This window comes from Manis pentadactyla, chromosome 11 (assembly GCF_030020395.1).
Source record: "Manis pentadactyla isolate mManPen7 chromosome 11, mManPen7.hap1, whole genome shotgun sequence".
NCBI classification, from domain to species: domain Eukaryota; kingdom Metazoa; phylum Chordata; class Mammalia; order Pholidota; family Manidae; genus Manis; species Manis pentadactyla.
In genome coordinates this window covers 21,958,671-21,977,416 of record NC_080029.1, presented here as the reverse complement: position 1 = coordinate 21,977,416, position 18,746 = coordinate 21,958,671, and the positions used below count along the sequence as shown (strand labels likewise).

General features: G+C 36.9%; 1 protein-coding gene across 6 annotated transcripts in view; it reads right to left on the bottom strand.

Moving 5' to 3' along the window:
• Positions 1 to 18,746, bottom strand: part of CEP128 (centrosomal protein 128) — a 416,809-nt gene that overhangs the window by 229,546 nt on the left and 168,517 nt on the right. The window lies entirely within an intron of this gene.

The window sequence follows — 18,746 nt, the reverse complement described above, 5'->3', positions numbered from 1 at the left end:
AGGGAACCTTAGTGGATACTTGGCTAAGAAAACTGTAGTACTTCTACAGCCATAAGAAAAAGTTGAAAAAAAATCCTTTACTATTTAAGTAACATAAGGTCACTAAAGAATAGGAGAGTAAAACCTAATACCACAAACCGACTTTGAGCTTTCAATAAATATTAGAGAGGCACTAATAGAAAATGCAAAATGTCAAAATAGTGTTAAATTACTTCATTTCAGAAAAAAATAAATATTACTACCTTTATTCATCAAAACATAGTTTTCTAAAAAGTCTAGGCTTTCAAATGCAGTTATACTGCATAAACACTTTGAGTCATGAAAATTTGACAAAAGCAAGATGGAGGTACTTTTAAAGTAAGCAAACATAGTTCATGAAAAGGGATTTCTATGGAACCCTTTAACAGATTACAAGGACTTGGAGGCCCCCAATTATTATATTATACACTTGCATTACTTGAGAAATTCAAGTGGTATTGCACAAGGCTTAGAGGAAAATAACAGAATCACTAGAATTGTTAAGCATAAACAGTGGACCAAAAAGTCATGATGGATAGCTGGTTTTGTCTTCAGTCATTACATCTTTAATCATCTTTACCTACCCTAGTAAGTACAACAGAATCAGGAAGATAAGGCGGTCAACAAACCCACCTTGAATTCAAAATAACAAACAGATATGCTCAATGAAAATTAATCATGAAAGGTAGAATGGTAGGTATTTTAGCAGAATAACCACACATGATATATCTCCTTTCAATTCGACTTGCTTTTAGAAAAACAAGGAAACACCCTCTGCCCCAAAGAACAGTCTTTCACAACTTGTCTTCTGTCCCTGTCTCCAGCCTCATCTCCCACCTTTCCACTCTCTCATACTTTACCTACCTACAGTTTCTCAAATATTCCTACATGCATCTCCTCCGACCACATCCGACCTTTAACACTCAACTTGAAGTTGCACTATTTCAAAATGGAGCTGATAGCCAAGAGACAGCATCAGTCTTGATGAGCACATAATCCTGGTCTGGATTTTATCTTTGAAAATTTAGAAACTAGATTTTCTTTTCTTTTTGGTACTGTGAATGGAATCATCTTTCAGCAGAAGAGTAACATTAAGCTCACAAGAGACTAATGTACAAACCAGAATGCCACTCAATTAACTACATTAGTTTACAATGAGAACCGTAACTGCCATATGGATCAGAATGCTCATATCAGCATAATCAGTTCATTTTCTCCCTGTAGACCAGTCTAGAGAGGAAGGCAAATTATAATCAGAATGCTGCCTAATGAACAGGAAATCGGAGCAGGGGGAGCTTGTTTTATGAAACAATGTTTAAGTGGCACCACACCAACAGTAGCCTGACATGTCCAGCTACACACCAGGGATTTACAAACCATGATGAATGTTCCATTCTCCTGGATAGTGATAGACAACTCCCTAACTTTCCCCTCTGTCCACATTCAGTTTCTGCCCAAACTCTCCCTCCTGACTGGTACAGTGTCTCTTTAGACATGTCAGTATCTTCATTAAGTCTTGCTCTCATCTAGGAGACTTTCCGAAAAATTAACATCCTGGCTCTGAACAGTATCTGATGATTTTAGTTTACTTTTGAGAAAGCAACCTAACTATCAAGTCCCTAGGTGAGAATACTTGTCTCTGCATTACTGCTACATACCTACAACCTACACTTCTTATCGTTCAAACTTTATCCTTCAAGACCCAGGGTTCTTTCTTTGCTGATCTCCCAACACAGAATTTTCCCACAGTGTATTATTTATATTATAATTTTAAATGTATTGAGCTGTCCTATAATTAGTTTCTGTTCCTGTTTCCCTCAATAAACTGCTTATTTCAGGAGACAACAAACATGTTTGTAATCATCTTTAAACTCTCCAACATTGTTAAATAAGGGATTTAAACATTTTTTGAAAACTCAAATTTAACACTGTAAAGATTCTTTTATTAATTATCAAATAAACTCAGAGGCTACTGAAATGTTCTAGGTTTCCTCTACACATGCATAGGCATCCAGATTGTTGAAGTATTCTCCTGGTGTGAAGTATTAATAGAGAAATACTCTGTCAGGATACTAAAGTATTTAGAGGAAAACTGTTACTATTCTAAATCCTGGTAATTCATAATGATGTTCAAAGTGATCTTTTATTCCCCCTCTGTTCCCTTATAGCCAGCTTCATCCACTATCACTTTTCTGTGCTGTTACTTGATTCTTATTAATAATACAAAACTATTTCCATAGTTTAATATTCTTAAGAATGTTGATATTATAAGAAAAGGTTCTAGAAGTTCAATTTCTTTAGCAAAGACTGAAAATTTCATTATCCACTTCACTATACTCTGTAAAACAGCATGCCATGTCCAATCTCCCTCTGAAGTAAAACTCAATAGAACTATTAACTCACATGGTCCTTAGAGATCAGTGAGTTTAACTACCTGTTTTTTGAGGAATCCCTCCTTGGACATTTGCATACAGATGGTCACCCAACCCAGGCATGACCAGCGCAAATTTCAGGGAACAGAGTACTTGAAAAAACTAAAATCTCTCCATTCGTCTAAGTGCTATACTCAAGAATTAAAGTAAACAAACGAATCCTCCTCCCCTATAAAGTCTTCTAACATTTCAACAAAAGGTCCATATTCTTTCATTTAACTTGGTTTCAGACACTCTACCACAGTGGTTCTCCAGCTTCTGCATGTGTTCCAAGATCCTAATTATAAGAGTTAAGTATTCCATTCTACTTAAGCAATTGTAATTTCATTTATTCACTCACTCAACACATTTTTTATGGAAGGCTTATAATTGCAAGACATTCTCCTGAGGACTAGGAGTACAATGAACAAGATGGATAAGACTCCTGCCCTTACAGAGCCAACAAATACCTTTATTAAATTCATTGCTTTTGTTTTTTTCCATTCTTCTGGCTTGAGAGTATCTATTTGAATCCCAGTTGTGGCACCCAGTGAATTAGTTCTTTCTCCCAGTTTCATGTTTGAGAAACAACTTTACCAGTGAAGCAAGCACAGCTAATTCTTTGGGAGTCATGAGAAACTGGCTGACAAAAAATCATCCAGTCTGACTTGGGGGCATATAGATAAAATAAGGGAAGATGATAATATTGAGGCACTATATGGCTATTCCCTAGTCTTCTAGTGAATTCAGAGTGAGCAGTAATTCTGCAACAAGATTAATGAAAGACTGCTACAGTTCTGGAGAACCAGAGGTAAGACAAGGTATTTTAGGAACTGTTTAGAAATATGGAAGACACAGTCTGACTTCAGTGTTTCAGCATCAATAGACACAGATGCCTGGGTCTTGGGAATATAAGGAGCTTCTTTGCAGCAGGTCAGGATGATACAGATGTAGCTGACTATAGCTGATCCAAGAAGAGTGGTATACTAGACCATGGCTGAGTTTGAGAACAAACCTTAGAGAACAAACCCAACCTTTAATTTTATAAATGATGAAACTGAAGTTCAGACAGACTAAGTAACTTGACAAAAGTCAAAGAGCCTACCACCCATAATCTAAGTCCCCTGATTCCCTTACTAGTACTGCCTATTAAAATGCTAGAAAGGTTGAAGTATTAAAATTGGAAGTTAGAAAACCAATGTGAAAAACCCAGAAAAGCTATTAGGAGGTTACATAGGGACTAATATAGTCTTAAAGTAGAAAGAATAACTCAAAAAATATTTCTGGATGAGCCTTATCATAATAAATGAAAATATACAACATATTGGCAAATTCAGAATAGACCGTAAATAAAAGGAAAAAACCTATCAAGCATGCACAACATCCTAAACTTTTAGGAGTTACTATCTAAACTGGAGATGTACCCTTTGTATACATAAAACCTGCTTTGGGTAGATTTAAGTTTAAAAAAATAGACTAATTACACACCAAGCAAGGTACAGTTCCACTGCTAAGACAGCAATGGTTTTATGAAGCTTTCATTTCAGGACAGGAAAGGCTTATTTTGTTGACACTCATGTCTAAGGGAAATAAAAAATAACACTACTCACAATCTCATCACACACAGACACGCACACTCACAACTGACTGGCTTAATCAATGAACCTATAATTCAAAGAATAAGAAATGCCCCTTTATATATTTGTACACTCTTTACAACTCAAAAATACTCATTTTCCCAGAGGATAGAAAGATTATGAGGAGATATAGTCTTAATGGAAATAGAACAACTTCAACAAAACTAGAACATGTCCAAAATGTTACCTCCTTGGGAAAAGCTTATGAGGTTCCTTCAAGTCTGAAGAATTCCAGAAAAGCCACATTATATCCAACCTGGTTATTACATGACATGAAAACAGTTCTTCCAACATCTTAACAGAAACATTATGCTAAGTAAAGCACACTCACATGACTAAGTAAATAATCAATTTACAAAGTTAATGTTTTTCCTTTACTGAAAACTAACTTGAATCACAAGAATGACATTATTTCAGCCCAAAGGTCATCTTTGATATATCAGCAGCAGATGGGGGAGAGACAGGATAAGAGGTGGAAAGAGATCACACAATATTAAAGGCTGGAATGAAAATGAACACAATATAATTCAAAGTTATTGGAAGCATGACTTGTTGAAACTATAGACCCAGACATATCACCTAAAATGTTTTGAGAAAGAATATTTCTGTAGGTCAAGATGACTATTGTGCCTAAGCCTTAAAACTAGGACACTGACATTATTACAAGGCAAATTATGAAACTATCCTGAACAAAAATTGGATCTGTCTGGAAGCCATTTATCTGACTCTCTAAAGGCTCACACTACTTATGCCAACAGAGTTGACTCAGCCGCAAGGAAGTTAAGACACAATGAAATGCCAACCAAGGCAGAAACTGCAGCATGACTAAAAGAGAAGATTACCACGGATGTCATAGGAAATGTGAAAAGAGTTTTTAATCTGGAAAATTACCACACTGCTGATCAATCTTGCAAAACAGCCAACAGATAGATAACACAGTAAGTGCTGGTCACACCTTAACTACTAAAAAATAGAAGATCTTATATGATGGTAGATTTCTTAATGAAAGTATGGCTATATATTAAACACTTAAATTGATACAGTTATACTCTTTTTTTCTCCTCTGTAAGTAGGTGATTTATATGATTTCCTTCAAAGGAGGGTGAGAAGTTACAGTTAATAGTATTTTAAGAGTTAAGAACTGAGACATTAGTATAACAGCAGAATAATAGAAAAAAGTAAGGAATAATTAGAACACTAGATATATGATTTGAGGCATGTTAAAATTTGGGTGTGAAAGACTTTACAATCCCTAATGTGCTCTTAGGCAGACTTAGGAAAGTTATCCATAAAATAGAAACCAAAAAAACAATGTGAAAGTTCAAATTTAAACTTCTAACTCTATTTACAGAAATTATTCTTGCCCCAGGCTTTTTAGTATCTTTTTCTAGAAGAACATTGAGCAATACAAGGATCATTGGAAGCATATTCAAAAAGGTGTTAGGATGTGTATTGGATTCATTCCTAGAAATTAATATTCAAAGTTAGAAACAAAATACATCTAAAGGATATTTCATGCATTCGTTAGGTTTTATGACCATTTTGTAATTATTACATATTTCTCTTAAGTAAAATGCCTGGAAACAAGAAATGACTTTGGTTATTTAAAATTAGCCACTTCTGATGCATTTTTATTTCTGAAACAAAATACGGACAAGGAAGCAAACAACTGAAGATTCAGATTATGCATTTGGAATGAACATTGTTTAATTTTCAAAAGAAAAAAAAGTATCATTCAACTCCAGAGAAATAAATGTTTACAAGCTTTAGTGTCTTTAAAAGCCATCAGGATTTCTTCTCTTTTTTTCTTAAAGGATGCTTACGGATGCATTTACTCTTATGAAATATGAAAAAAAAATGTTCATTCTAAACTTGTTTCTTAATACCTGGCATAGTGTTTCATACATGGTAAGCACTCTGATGTTTCCTTCAATTCTCTGTGAAAGTCAAGGACTACTCTGGACTTAATGACCACAGGTGGTTCAACTAAAAGCACTTTATAAATAACAAACCCAAATTTAGAATTTTACCTTCAATTTTACCATTTGATTATTTTCATTGTTGTTGTTTTTTAAGATGACAAGCATCTCACAGGAAGTTACTCATAATGTCCTAGTTAGTGTTTATTTAGAGTATCTGTTTTAAATTAGCCTCTAAATTAGTATGTGGTAGCTACAACTTTATTCCAATCACACAGTTCAAAATAGATGAAGCACCAAAAGAAGAGTATAGTCTGCCTAAAAATGGCCTAAAGTATAAACATTAAAGTAAATACTAGACGTCAACAACTCATTTGCTTCTGTTTCCTCATTCTTCGGGAAAAAAATATGAAATTAGAGAATTCTGCCTGCTACTATCAAAGGGTTCTCAGTAAAAAATATGGAACTGTGATTCTGTTAGTGAATACTTTATAGAATAAACATCTGAGAATCCTATATATTTTTCCACATTGTGAAAAACAGCAATCCTGAACAGATGGTCAAATTAGAACCATAATACAAAATTAAACAATCCTGATTCATTTTTTTCCTGTCAGATATCTTTCATGTGGCAATATCAGGTTTGAATTAGGTTTTTCGAACAAAATCACTGAAGACTCCTTTTCCAAGATTTGTGTCAGGCAAAAAAAAAAAAAAAGAGTAAATGGTAATTTGTTGAATATAATAACCCTAAATTTAAATTCAACACTCAGAGTTCAACGAAAAGACACAAATGTGAGTCATTTTACTGGCAGGAAATAAAGGGGAAAATAAAAGAATTTTTTGCTCACATCCCGTTTCCACCACAAGTTATGCAAGGTTGGGCAAATCACTATATTATACTCTCAACCTCAGTTTCCACCATCTGTAAAAATGGGCATCAAAATTATACCTATAAATGAGAATTATAATTACCATTTTTCAAAAATCCACATTTTTATATAAGAAAACTATTTCCTAACTGTTTTTATCCAACATAGCCACAACTTTAAAATATGTTGCTAGATGTTACTTCACAAATGATTTAAATAAAGTATTTCATGGGAAGGAACAAAAACACATTTCTATGAATCCTGATCTTAAGGGTCACCTAATTGTTTCATTGCAGCTATTCCCTCTCCTGAAAGAATTAATAATAGAATACAAAGTCCTACAAAGAAAATTAAATATAATATAGGAATAAGCAAGTATTATATGAGATAGCTAAGCATTCCAGATAACTTACATAATCTATATATTGGCCAGAAATGGTTCTTATAGATTCTTATCCAATGGGAAAAACAGGATTGTTAAACCTGAGTACTGCTTCCATTTCAACCAAAAGACAGCTTGGAGCTCTTGGGCAAGTCAGTTAACTCTCCGGGCCAATTACCTCATCTGTAAGAGATGGTGGTGGGAGTTGATACTGTTAAAGGTCTCTTTACACATTAAAATTATACTGCTCCCAAATGTTTTGGGAAATGCTAATTTGCACGCCAGTCCAGCACAATCTCATAAACTTTGAGACAATGCTTGTTAAAAACAGAAGCTAGCACATAGATTTCTATGGAACAGAAGAACAGAAACTACTGAAGAATCTTCCAACTTTAACTACAACGTATGTGGACCCACATGACAGCATCTCCTCTAACAGAGGAAGTTCCACATATATTGTGATTATGGGTGGATTAAAGGGGATCTTATCTACCTTTAAAGGGTAGATTGTGGGTAAAATGAGGGAGCAGATACTTCTGGCTTTCTCCAGGTCTGGTATTTAGCAGCAAGAAACAAATTCTCATTAATTCTCCTTAGAATTAAAATAGTAACAAATACAAACAAAAGCTCCAAATATGGAAAGTCCTGGATCACGCAGGATAAAAATTACCTGACCTATAATTTGAAAATAGAAAATACACACATAATGCAATCAACTACAAAAGACTGCTACATCTGCCAGGTGAAATATTAGCTCGCAAATAAACCTGATTTGGAATAATGGTCAATGATGTCTACAAGTTCAGAATACAAATCTGTGCACACAGCCCAATTCCAAATGGGATCTGTGTGCCAGTGTGCACAGAAAACAACCCTAAAAAGAATTTCACCAAAACTTAGATGAAGAAAAGTTAGAGTATAAGATTATAGGAAAGTTTGTATATCTTCCTAGAAAGTACTCTGATTATAACATGGATGAGCTAGAGGGTATTATGCTCAGTGAAATAAGCCAGACAGAGAAAGACAAGTACCAAATGATTTCACTCATCTGTGGAGTATAAGAACAAAGCAGGAGAAAGATGGCGGCGTGAGTAGAGCAGTGGAAATCTCATCCCAAAACCACATATATCTATGAAAATATATCAAAGACAACTCTTCCTAGAATAAAGACCAGAGGACACAGGACAACATCCAGACCACATCCACACCTGCGAGAACCCAGTGCCTCGTAAAGGGGGTAAGACACAAGCCCCGGCCCCGCGGAACCCGAGCGCACCTCCCCCCAGCTCCCGGCGGGAGAAGAATAGGCAGAGCAGGAGGGAGACGGAGCCCAGGGCTGCCGAACACCCAGCCCCAGCCATCCGGGCCAGAGCGCAGACACAGTGCGTGCCCAGGGGGCCCTGGATGCTAGGGAAAAAGGGCAGCAAGAACAGTGAGCGGGAACTGGAGGCCTGGCGCTGGAGGACAAAAGAAAAGCGAGCGGCCATTTTTTTTTTTTCTGTTTTGTTTTGGCGAACGCTTTTTGGAAGTCTTAAACGGATAGGGACCCCAATACTAGGGAAACAGGGCAGCAAGACCAGTGAGCAGATGCCTGAGGCTGGCGCCAGAGAATAAAGAAAAACGAGCGGCCATTATTTATTTATTTATTTATATATTTAATTTAAAAAAAAATTTTTTTTTTTTTGTGGTCATTGTTTTGTTTTGGCAGGTGCTTTTTGGAAGTCTTAAAGGGGCAGGGCGGGACACTTAATACAGAGGTAGGGAATCCAGGGATCTCTGGGCACCCTAATACCCTGGGCTGCAGGGAGCACGGAGGCCCCTTAAGGAGATAAATAGCCTCCCAGCAGCTCCTGCTCCAACGCGACTCCACCATTTTGGAGCAGCTGCCCGAGCCAGGCCACGCCCACAGCAACAGCGGAGACAAACTCCATAGCAGCCGGGCAGGAAGCAGAAACCTTGTCTGCACGCAGCTGCACAGCACAAGCCACTAGAGGCCGCTGTTCTCCCAGGAGAGGAGGGCCACAAACCAACAAGAAGGGAAGTTCTTCGAGCCGTCACTCGTCCCAGCTCTGCAAACAATTCCTATAACCATGAAAAGGCAAAGTTACAGGCAGACAAAGATCACAGAGACAACACCAGAGAAGGAGACAAACCTAACCAGTCTTCCTGACAAAGAATTCAAAATAAAAATCATAAACATGGTGACAGAGATGCAGAGAAATACGCAACAGATATGGGATGAAGTCCGGAGGGAGATCACAGATGCCAGAAAGGAGATTATAGAAATGAAACACACTCTGGAAGGGTTTAAAAGCAGAATGGATAGGATGCAAGAGGCCATTGATGGAACTGAAACCAGAGAACAGGAACGCATAGAAGCTGACATAGAGACAGAAAAAGGATCTACAGGAATGAAACAATATTAAGAGAACTGTGTGACCAATCCGAAAGTAACAATATCCGTATTACAAGGGTACCAGAAGAAGAAGACAGGAAAAGGGATGGAAAGTATCTTGGAAGAAATAATTGCTGAAAACTTTCCCAAACTGGGAGAGGAAATAATCAAACACACCATGGAAATACACAGAACCCCCAACAGAAAGGATCCGAAGAAGACAACACCAAGACACATAATAATTAAAATGGCAAAGATCAAGGACAAGGAAAGAGTTTTAAAGGCAGCTAGAGAGAAAAAGGTCACCTATAAAGGAAAACCCATCACGCTAAGGTCAGACTTCTCAACAGAAACCCTACAGGCCAGAAGAGAATGGCGTATATTTAATACAATGAAACAGAAGGGCCTTGAACCAAGGATACTGTATCCAGCACGACTGTCATTTAAATATGATGGTGCGATTAAACAATTCCCAGACAAACAAAAGCTGAGGGAATTTGCTTTCCACAAACCACCTCTACAGAACATCTTACAGGGACTGCTCTAGATGGGAGCACTCCTAGAAAGAGCACAGCACAAAACACCCAACATATGAAGAATGGAGGAGGAGGAATAAGAAGGGAGAGAAGAAAAGAATCTCCAGACAGTGTATATAACAGCTCAATAAGCGAACTAAGTTAGGCAGTAAGATACTAAAGAGGCTAACCTTGAACCTTTGGTAACCACAAATTTAAAGCCTGCAATGGCAATAAGTACATATCTTTCGATAGTCACCCTAAATGTTAATGGACTGAATGCACCAATCAAAAGACACAGAGTAACAGAATGGATAAAAAAGCAAGACCCATCTATATACTGCTTACAAGAAACTCACCTCAAACCCAAAGACATGTAGAGACTAAAAGTCAAGGGATGGAAAAACATATTTCAGGCAAACAACAGCAAGAAGAAAGCAGGGGTTGCAGTACTAATATCAGACAAAATAGACTTCAAAACAAAGAAAGTAACAAGAGATAAAGAAGGACACTACATAATGATAAAGGGCTCAGTCAAACAAGAGGATATAACCATTCTAAATATATATGCACCCAACACAGGAGCAACAGCATATGTGAAACAAATACTAACAGAACTAAAGGGGGAAATAGACTGCAATGCATTCATTTTAGGAGACTTCAACACACCACTCACCCCAAAGGATAGATCCACCGGGCAGAAAATAAGTAAGGACACGGAAGCACTGAACAACACAGTAGAGCAGATGGACCTAATAGACATCTACAGAACTCTACATCCAAAAGCAACAGGATACACATTCTTCTCAAGTGTACATGGAACATTCTCCAGAATAGACCATATACTAGGCCACAAAAAGAGCCTCAGAAAATTCCAAAAGACTGAAACCCTACCAACCAACTTTTCAGACCACAAAGGCATAAAACTAGAAATAAACTGTACAAAGAAAGCAAACAGGCTCACAAACACATGGAGGCTTAACAACACGCTCCTAAATAATCAATGGATCAATGACCAAATCAAAATGGAGATCCAGCAATATATGGAAACAAATGACAACAACAACACTAAGCCCCAACTTCTGTGGGACGCAGCAAAAGCAGTCTTAAGAGGAAAGTATATAGCAATCCAGGCATATATAAAAAAGGAAGAGCAATCCCAAATGAATGGTCTAATGTCACAATTATCGAAATTGGAAAAAGAAGAACAGATGAGGCCTAAGGTCAGCAGAAGGAGGGACATAATAAAGATCAGAGAAGAAATAAATAAAATTGAGAAGAATCAAATAATAGCAAAAATCAATGAAACCAAGAGCTGGTTCTTCGAGAAAATAAACAAAATAGATAAGCCTCTAGCCAGACTTATTAAGAGGAAAAGAGAGTCAACACAAATCAACAGTATCAGAAACGAGAAAGGAAAAATCATGACGGACCCCACAGAAATACAAAAAGAATTATTAGAGAATACCATGCTAAAAAGCTGGGAAACCTAGGAGAAATGGACAACTTCCTAGAAAAATACAACATTCCAAGACTGACCCAGAAAGAAACAGAAAATCTAAACAGACCAATTACCAGCAACGAAATTGAAGCGGTAATCAAAAAACTACCAAAGAACAAAACCCCCGGGCCAGATGGATTTACCTCGGAATTTTATCAGACATACAGGGAAGACATAATACCCATTCTCCGTAAAGTTTTCCAAAAAATAGAGGAGGAGAGGATACTCCCAAACTCATTCTATGAAGCTAACATCACCCTAATACCAAAACCAGGCAAAGACCTTACCAAAAACGAAAACTACAGACCAATATCCCTGAAGAACGTAGATACAAAAATACTCAACAAAATATTAGCAAACCGAATTCAAAAATACATCAAAAGGATCATACACCATGACCAAGTGGGATTCATCCCAAGGATGCAAGGATGGTACAACATTCGAAAGTCCATCAACATCATCCACCACATCAACAAAAAGAAAGACAAAAACCACATGATCATCTCCATAGATGCTGAAAAAGCATTTGACAAAGTTCAACATCCATTCATGATAAAAACTCTCAGCAAAATGGGAATAGAGGGCAAGTACCTCAACATAATAAAGGCCATATATGATAAACCCACAGCCAACATTATATTGAACAGCGAGAAGCTGAAAGCATTTCCTCTGAGATCAGAACTAGACAGGGATGCCCACTCTCTCCACTGTTATTTAACATAGTACTGGAGGTCCTAGCCACGGCAATCAGACAAAACAAAGAAATACAAGGAATCCAGATTGGTAAAGAAGTTAAACTGTCACTATTTGCAGATGACATGATACTGTACATAAAAAACCCTGAAGACTCCACCCCAAAACTACTAGAACTGATAACGGACTACAGCAAAGTTGCAGGATACAAAATGAACACACAGAAATCTGTGGCTTTCCTTTATACTAACAATGAACCAACAGAAAGAGAAATCACGAAAACAACTCCATTCACAATTGCATCAAAAAAAATAAAATACCTAGGAATAAACCTAACCAAAGAAGTGAAAGACTTATACTCTGAAAACTACAAGTCACTCTTAAGAGAAATTAAAGGGGACACTAACACATGGAAACTCATCTGATGCTCGTGGCTAGGAAGAATTAATATCGCCAAATGGCCATCCTGCCCAAAGCAATATACAGATTTGATGCAATCCCTATGAAACTACCAGCAACATTCTTCAATGAACTGGAACAAATAATTCAAAAATTCATATGGAAACACCAAAGACCCCGAATAGCCAAAGCAATCCTGAGAAAGAAGAATAAAGTAGGGGGGAGCTCACTCCCCAACTTCAAGTTCTATTATAAAGCCATAGGAATCAAGACAATTTGGTACTGGCACAAGAGCAGAGCCACAGACCAATGGAACAGACTAGAGAATCCAGACATTAACCCAGACATATATGGTCAATTAATATTTGATAAAGGAGCCATGGACATATAATGGCGAATTGATAGTCTCTTCAACAGATGGTGCTGGCAAAACTGGACAGCTACATGTAGGAGAATGAAACTGGACCATTGTCTAACCCCATATACAAAAGTAAACTCAAAATGGATCAAAGACCTGAATGTAAGTCAAGAAACCATTAAACTCTTGGAAGAAAACATAGGCAAAAACCTCTTAGACATAAACATGAGTGACCTCTTCTTGAACATATCTCCCCGGGCAAGGAAAACAACAGCAAAAATGAACAAGTGGGACTATATTAAGCTGAAAAGCTTCTGTACAGCAAAAGACACCATCAATAGAACAAAAAGGAACCCTATAGTATGGGAGAATATATTTGAAAATGACACATCCGATAAAGGCTTGACATCCAGAATATATAAAGTGCTCACACGCCTCAACAAACAAAAAACAAATAACCCAATTAAAAAATGTGCAGAGGAACTGAACAGACGTTTCTCCAAAAAAGAAATACAGATGGCCAACAGACACATGAAAAGATGCTCCACATCACTAATTATCAGAGAAATGCAAATTAAAACTACAATGAGGTATCACCTCACACCAGTAAGGATGGCTGCCATCCAAAAGACAAACAATAACAAATGTTGGCGAGGCTGTGGAGAAAGGGGAACCCTCCTACACTGCTGGTGGGAATATAAATTAGTTCAACCATTGTGGAAAGCAGTATGGAGGTACATCAGAATGCTCAAAACAGACATACCATTTGACCCAGGAATTGCACTCCTTGGAATTTACCCTAAGAATGCAGCAATCAAGTATGAGAAAGACCAGTGCACCCCTATGTTTATCGCAGCACTATTTACAATAGCCAAGAATTGGAAGCAACCTAAATGTCCATCGATAGATGAATGGATAAAGAAGATGTGGTACATATACACAATGGAATACTACTCAGCAATAAGAAAAGGGCAAATCCTACCATTTGCAGCATCATGGATGGAGCTGGAGGGTATTATGCTCAGTGAAACAAGCCAAGTGGAGAAAGAGAAATACCATATGATTTCAGTCATCTGTGGCGTATAAAAACAAAGGAAAAACTGAAGGAACAAAACAGCCGCAGAATCACAGAACTCAAGAATGAACTAACAGGTACCAAAGGGAAAGGGACTGGGGAGGATGGGTGGGTAGGGAGGGATAAGCGGGGGGAGAAAAAGGGGGGTATTAAGATTAGCATCCTTATGGGGGTGGGAGAAAGGGGAGGGCTGTACAACACAGAGAAGACAAGTAGTGATTCTACAACATTTTGCTATGCTGATGGACAGTGACTGTAAAGGGGTTTATAGGGGGGACCTGGTATAGGGGAGAGCCTAGAAAACATAATATTCATCATGTAAGTGTAGATTAATGATACCTAAAAAAAAAAAAAAGGCAGTTCCTGTGTGGTGACCTCCAATGAGTTCTACACAAGAGTATAAAGGGCATATAAAAGTGTAGGCAAAGGGCCTGTCTGTGTTTATACAGAGGAACAAAGCCTAATTTGGCTACCCTTAAAATCAACTAAGATACGATATGAAAAAGAACTTTCAACATCATCACTCTCTGGAAGACTCATGCCAGAAGATGATCATCAAAAAACCCCAACAAAGATCCACGCACTGCTACAGGTGTAGATGTACTCATCCTACCAGTTCCTGGACTTGCCATGGGAATGAAGATGGAGATATCTAAGCTGGCCTGTGCATACAGTAAAACAACAAATTGGACTGGATCTATACTGTTGGAACTCAACCAAGAATTAGGAGAAGTGCAAATTGTAGCGCTCCAAAATCTTACAACTACAGACTATTTACTGTTAAAAGTACATATGGGATGTGAACAGTCCCCAGGAATGTGTTGTTTTAATTTGTCTGATTTCTCTCTGACTGTTCAAGTTCAGTTGGACAATATCCACCATATCATAGATAAGTTTTCACAAATGCCTAAGGTGCCTAACTGGTTTTCTTGGTTTCACTGGAGATGGCTGGTAATTACAGGTATGCTTTGGTTATGTAACTATACTCCTATTATGTTGATGTGTGTGTGCAATTTAATTAGTAGTTTAAAACCTATACATGCTGAAGTTACTCTACAAGAAGATATGTCAAAGAAATAATCAATCATCCCATGTTTTCTTCCGCCTGCTACTTCTATAGCTTTTCTTCTTCCTTCCTAACTACAACGCTTAAATAGAATTCGTGACTCATATCAAATTTACCGAGTATCATAATTCTTCCAAGTGGTAAAGATACCTCAAGACAAATGCTGGGCATAGAAGCCACAGGGCATTAATATGCAAAGAAGTAAAACGCTAACCTTTTCAAACAATAAGGCTTCTCTCTCACTTACCAACTTTACATTTCCCTGTATGGCCCCGGAAGATGACTGGTTAGCCAGAGACGGGTAAGATTCCTCAAGGGAGGAATAACCTAAGACAGGCACAGTCGCAGGGGGGCCATCAGGTGAGAAATTGGGGATCAACAGAGGTGAGGCTTAGAACCTCACCCTCCCTGTTCTGAAAGAAATCTTCTGCATATGTGGATGTTTTATTGCCCTTGTCTAGCTTACATTAACACATAGTCTACAGGCACACACCTGATCATCTACATTTGCTCTCTTACAACACTAAACTATGTTTTTTACCTTTATCTTGTGTCTATCTACCACTTCAGCATTTTATTAAAAATGATAATAATAAAGAGAGAAATGTGGTATCCATATATAAATCAAGTATAAAAATCAAATGAGTATTCATATTTGAACTGACAGTTTATAGTTCATAATGCATGAGCAAAACCGAAAGTTTCTATGATGACTGCCCTTGTACTGTTCACCATGTAACTTATTCACTATGTAAGAATTTGTTCTCCATGTAAGAACTTGTTCATTATGCTTCAGAAGATTGGAGACTGACGAAAATTAGGCTTGGGGTGGATTAATGATTGTGCATTGAGCATTGACTCCCCTATACAGAATTTTATTGTTGTTAACAACTATTTGATCAATAAATATGAGAGATGCCCTCACAAAAAGAAAAAAAAAAAGTACACACGTCCAACTGTAACATAAATAAGTAACCGGGATGTAATGTATAGCATAAGGAATATAGTCAAAATATTTTAACAACTTGGTATGGTGATAGCTGGTACCTAGAATTATCATGTATATAAATGTTGAATCACTGTGTTGTACACCTGAAACTAATGTAATACTGTGTGTCAACTATCCTTCAATAAAAAATAATGATCTACAAAAAAAAAAAGAACAAAGCAAAAACTGAAGGAACAAAACAGCAGCAGAATCACAGAACCCAAGAATGGACTAACAGTTACCAAAGGGAAAGGAACTGGGGAGGATGGGTAGGAAGGGAGGGATAAGGGGAAAAAGGGGTATTATGAGTAGCCCACATAATGTGGCAGGGAGGGGGCACAGGGAAGGCAGTATAGCACAAAGAAGACAAGTAGTGACTCTATAGCATCATACTATGCTGATGGACAGTGACTGTAATGGGGTATGTGGTGGGAACTTGATAATGGGGGGAATCTAGCAATGACAATGTTGCTCATGTAACTGTATATTAACGATACCAAAAAAATAAAAGGTACCCTGCATTTTCCACACTGACAATCTGTTTTAGGATTTGTAAAAGTTCCCTTTTAAAGAACAAAATACTTTCTAAGCACATACTTTCAGAATTTATATAAATGAACACAGTTGGTAAAATTAAATTATTCTTTCACTATTTGTAAATAAATATCTGTATGTTTGTGTTGGACTTTAGAAAATAATCTCAGAACATTTTTATCATTTTCTTTGTACCATTTTTCTTGTTGCTTATAAATATACCTGCACAAAATATATGTATATATTTTTCATAAAACAGCCATACTTATAAAACATAAGGACTAAGAGAACATATAAATGGAGTACTCTCAAACTAATATTTTCTTATTTTTAGGTACCAGCTATGTCTAAAATATTATGCAAACATGTTCAAAATTAAAATCAATCTTTCTTTCAATACTTACACTACAAAAGTATCTGGAAAGCTCTACAAAGATGGCCAATATCATTAATAAACTCATATCTAGTGTAATAAATATTTTTTAGTAGATATAGGTCAGTATAGATAAGACAGTTAAACCTTCACGATATAAACCTTGATGCTGACTTGCTGAGCAAAAATTCTTTTATTATAAAATATCTCTTGATGTTCACATATTCCAGTGAAACCAATAAAAATGTATCTCTGATAGAATAAACAGCATTATGAGTTTCCAGGTAAATGCCAGAAGAACAAAAAGATTAATATGAATAAGATCCCTTTAGAATAAGTCAAATATTTCCCTTTAAAATTTTAAGCAAAAGGAATACATTTTAATGATACTATAGATGGGAGGAAATTTTATCTGTAACATTTCATGCGACTCTTTTTTCCTGGTAAGAAGCTCATGACAAAGTCTTAAATGTGTATTTAAAAAATTCTTTGGGTAGCATAATACTTGTTCTCTTTGTCATGTAAAATCGAAAAAACATTTGATGTTAAAGCAAAATCAGATGTTGGGAAAAATGCATTTTATTACCACTGAATACATGAGTAAATTATGCTAAAGTTAGTTATTCTGTGCAAATATACTAACAGCAATCTTCTGCTACTGATTAAAGCTGCTGGTGCTAATGCTTTATATGAACTTCGATGCAGTTTTAACATCTCTTAGCTTAGAAGTAATAACATGACAAGAAACAAAGACAAAAGCCAAAGTATGCAGTCAAAATAGTAGCAAGACATTTTCTAAAAGGGGGAGTGTGTTGTTGCCATAAGTAGCATTGCACATTTATGTTAGGGATGGACATGCAAGAACACTGCCTTGTTATGTAAACAAGAAAAGCTTCCCTTTTGATTACAGCAAAGTGACATTAGAAATCCCTCTAATCCATAAGGCCCCATTCATCATGGTCACTGAATTGCTTAAACAGTGATCTCTGGGCTACAAACCACAGGGCTTTTTTTTTTCCCTTAGGACATTTTTGTCTTGTTTTCTTGTTTATTTCCCCCAGTCTGGCCAACACAGAGCACACACACACACACACACACACACACACACACACACACACACACACCTGGAAAAAAAAGAGAAAGAGAGAGGCAGAGAGGGAGTAGAAAAGAAGAATAAATGTGTGTGTGTGTGTGTGTGTGTGTGTGTGTGTGTGTGTATAATATATTCTGGTTATCCATATTTCTTTATCCATATATATATATATATACATATGTGTATATATGTATGTGTGTGTGTTTATACATATACATCTTTATCCACAATTTACTTCTAAATTACCAACTGTGTGTTAGGCATCTGGTCTTGGGATGGAAAAACAACCAAGACTTGGTCCTGTCCTCAAATAGCAAACATAACTGTAAAATTGCCCCCATTCGGGGCACATGCCTTCACTATCACTTGCTGATAGAACTGCTGGCTCTTTTCACATGGGTGCCTCCTTTGTGGAACATCTGTCTCAAGTGATTCAACAAAGTCTGGCTCTAAACTCCCAATCAGCAAAGTTCTGTAGTAATTCTTTTTCCCAGTTCCCTGGCCCTTAACAACCTAA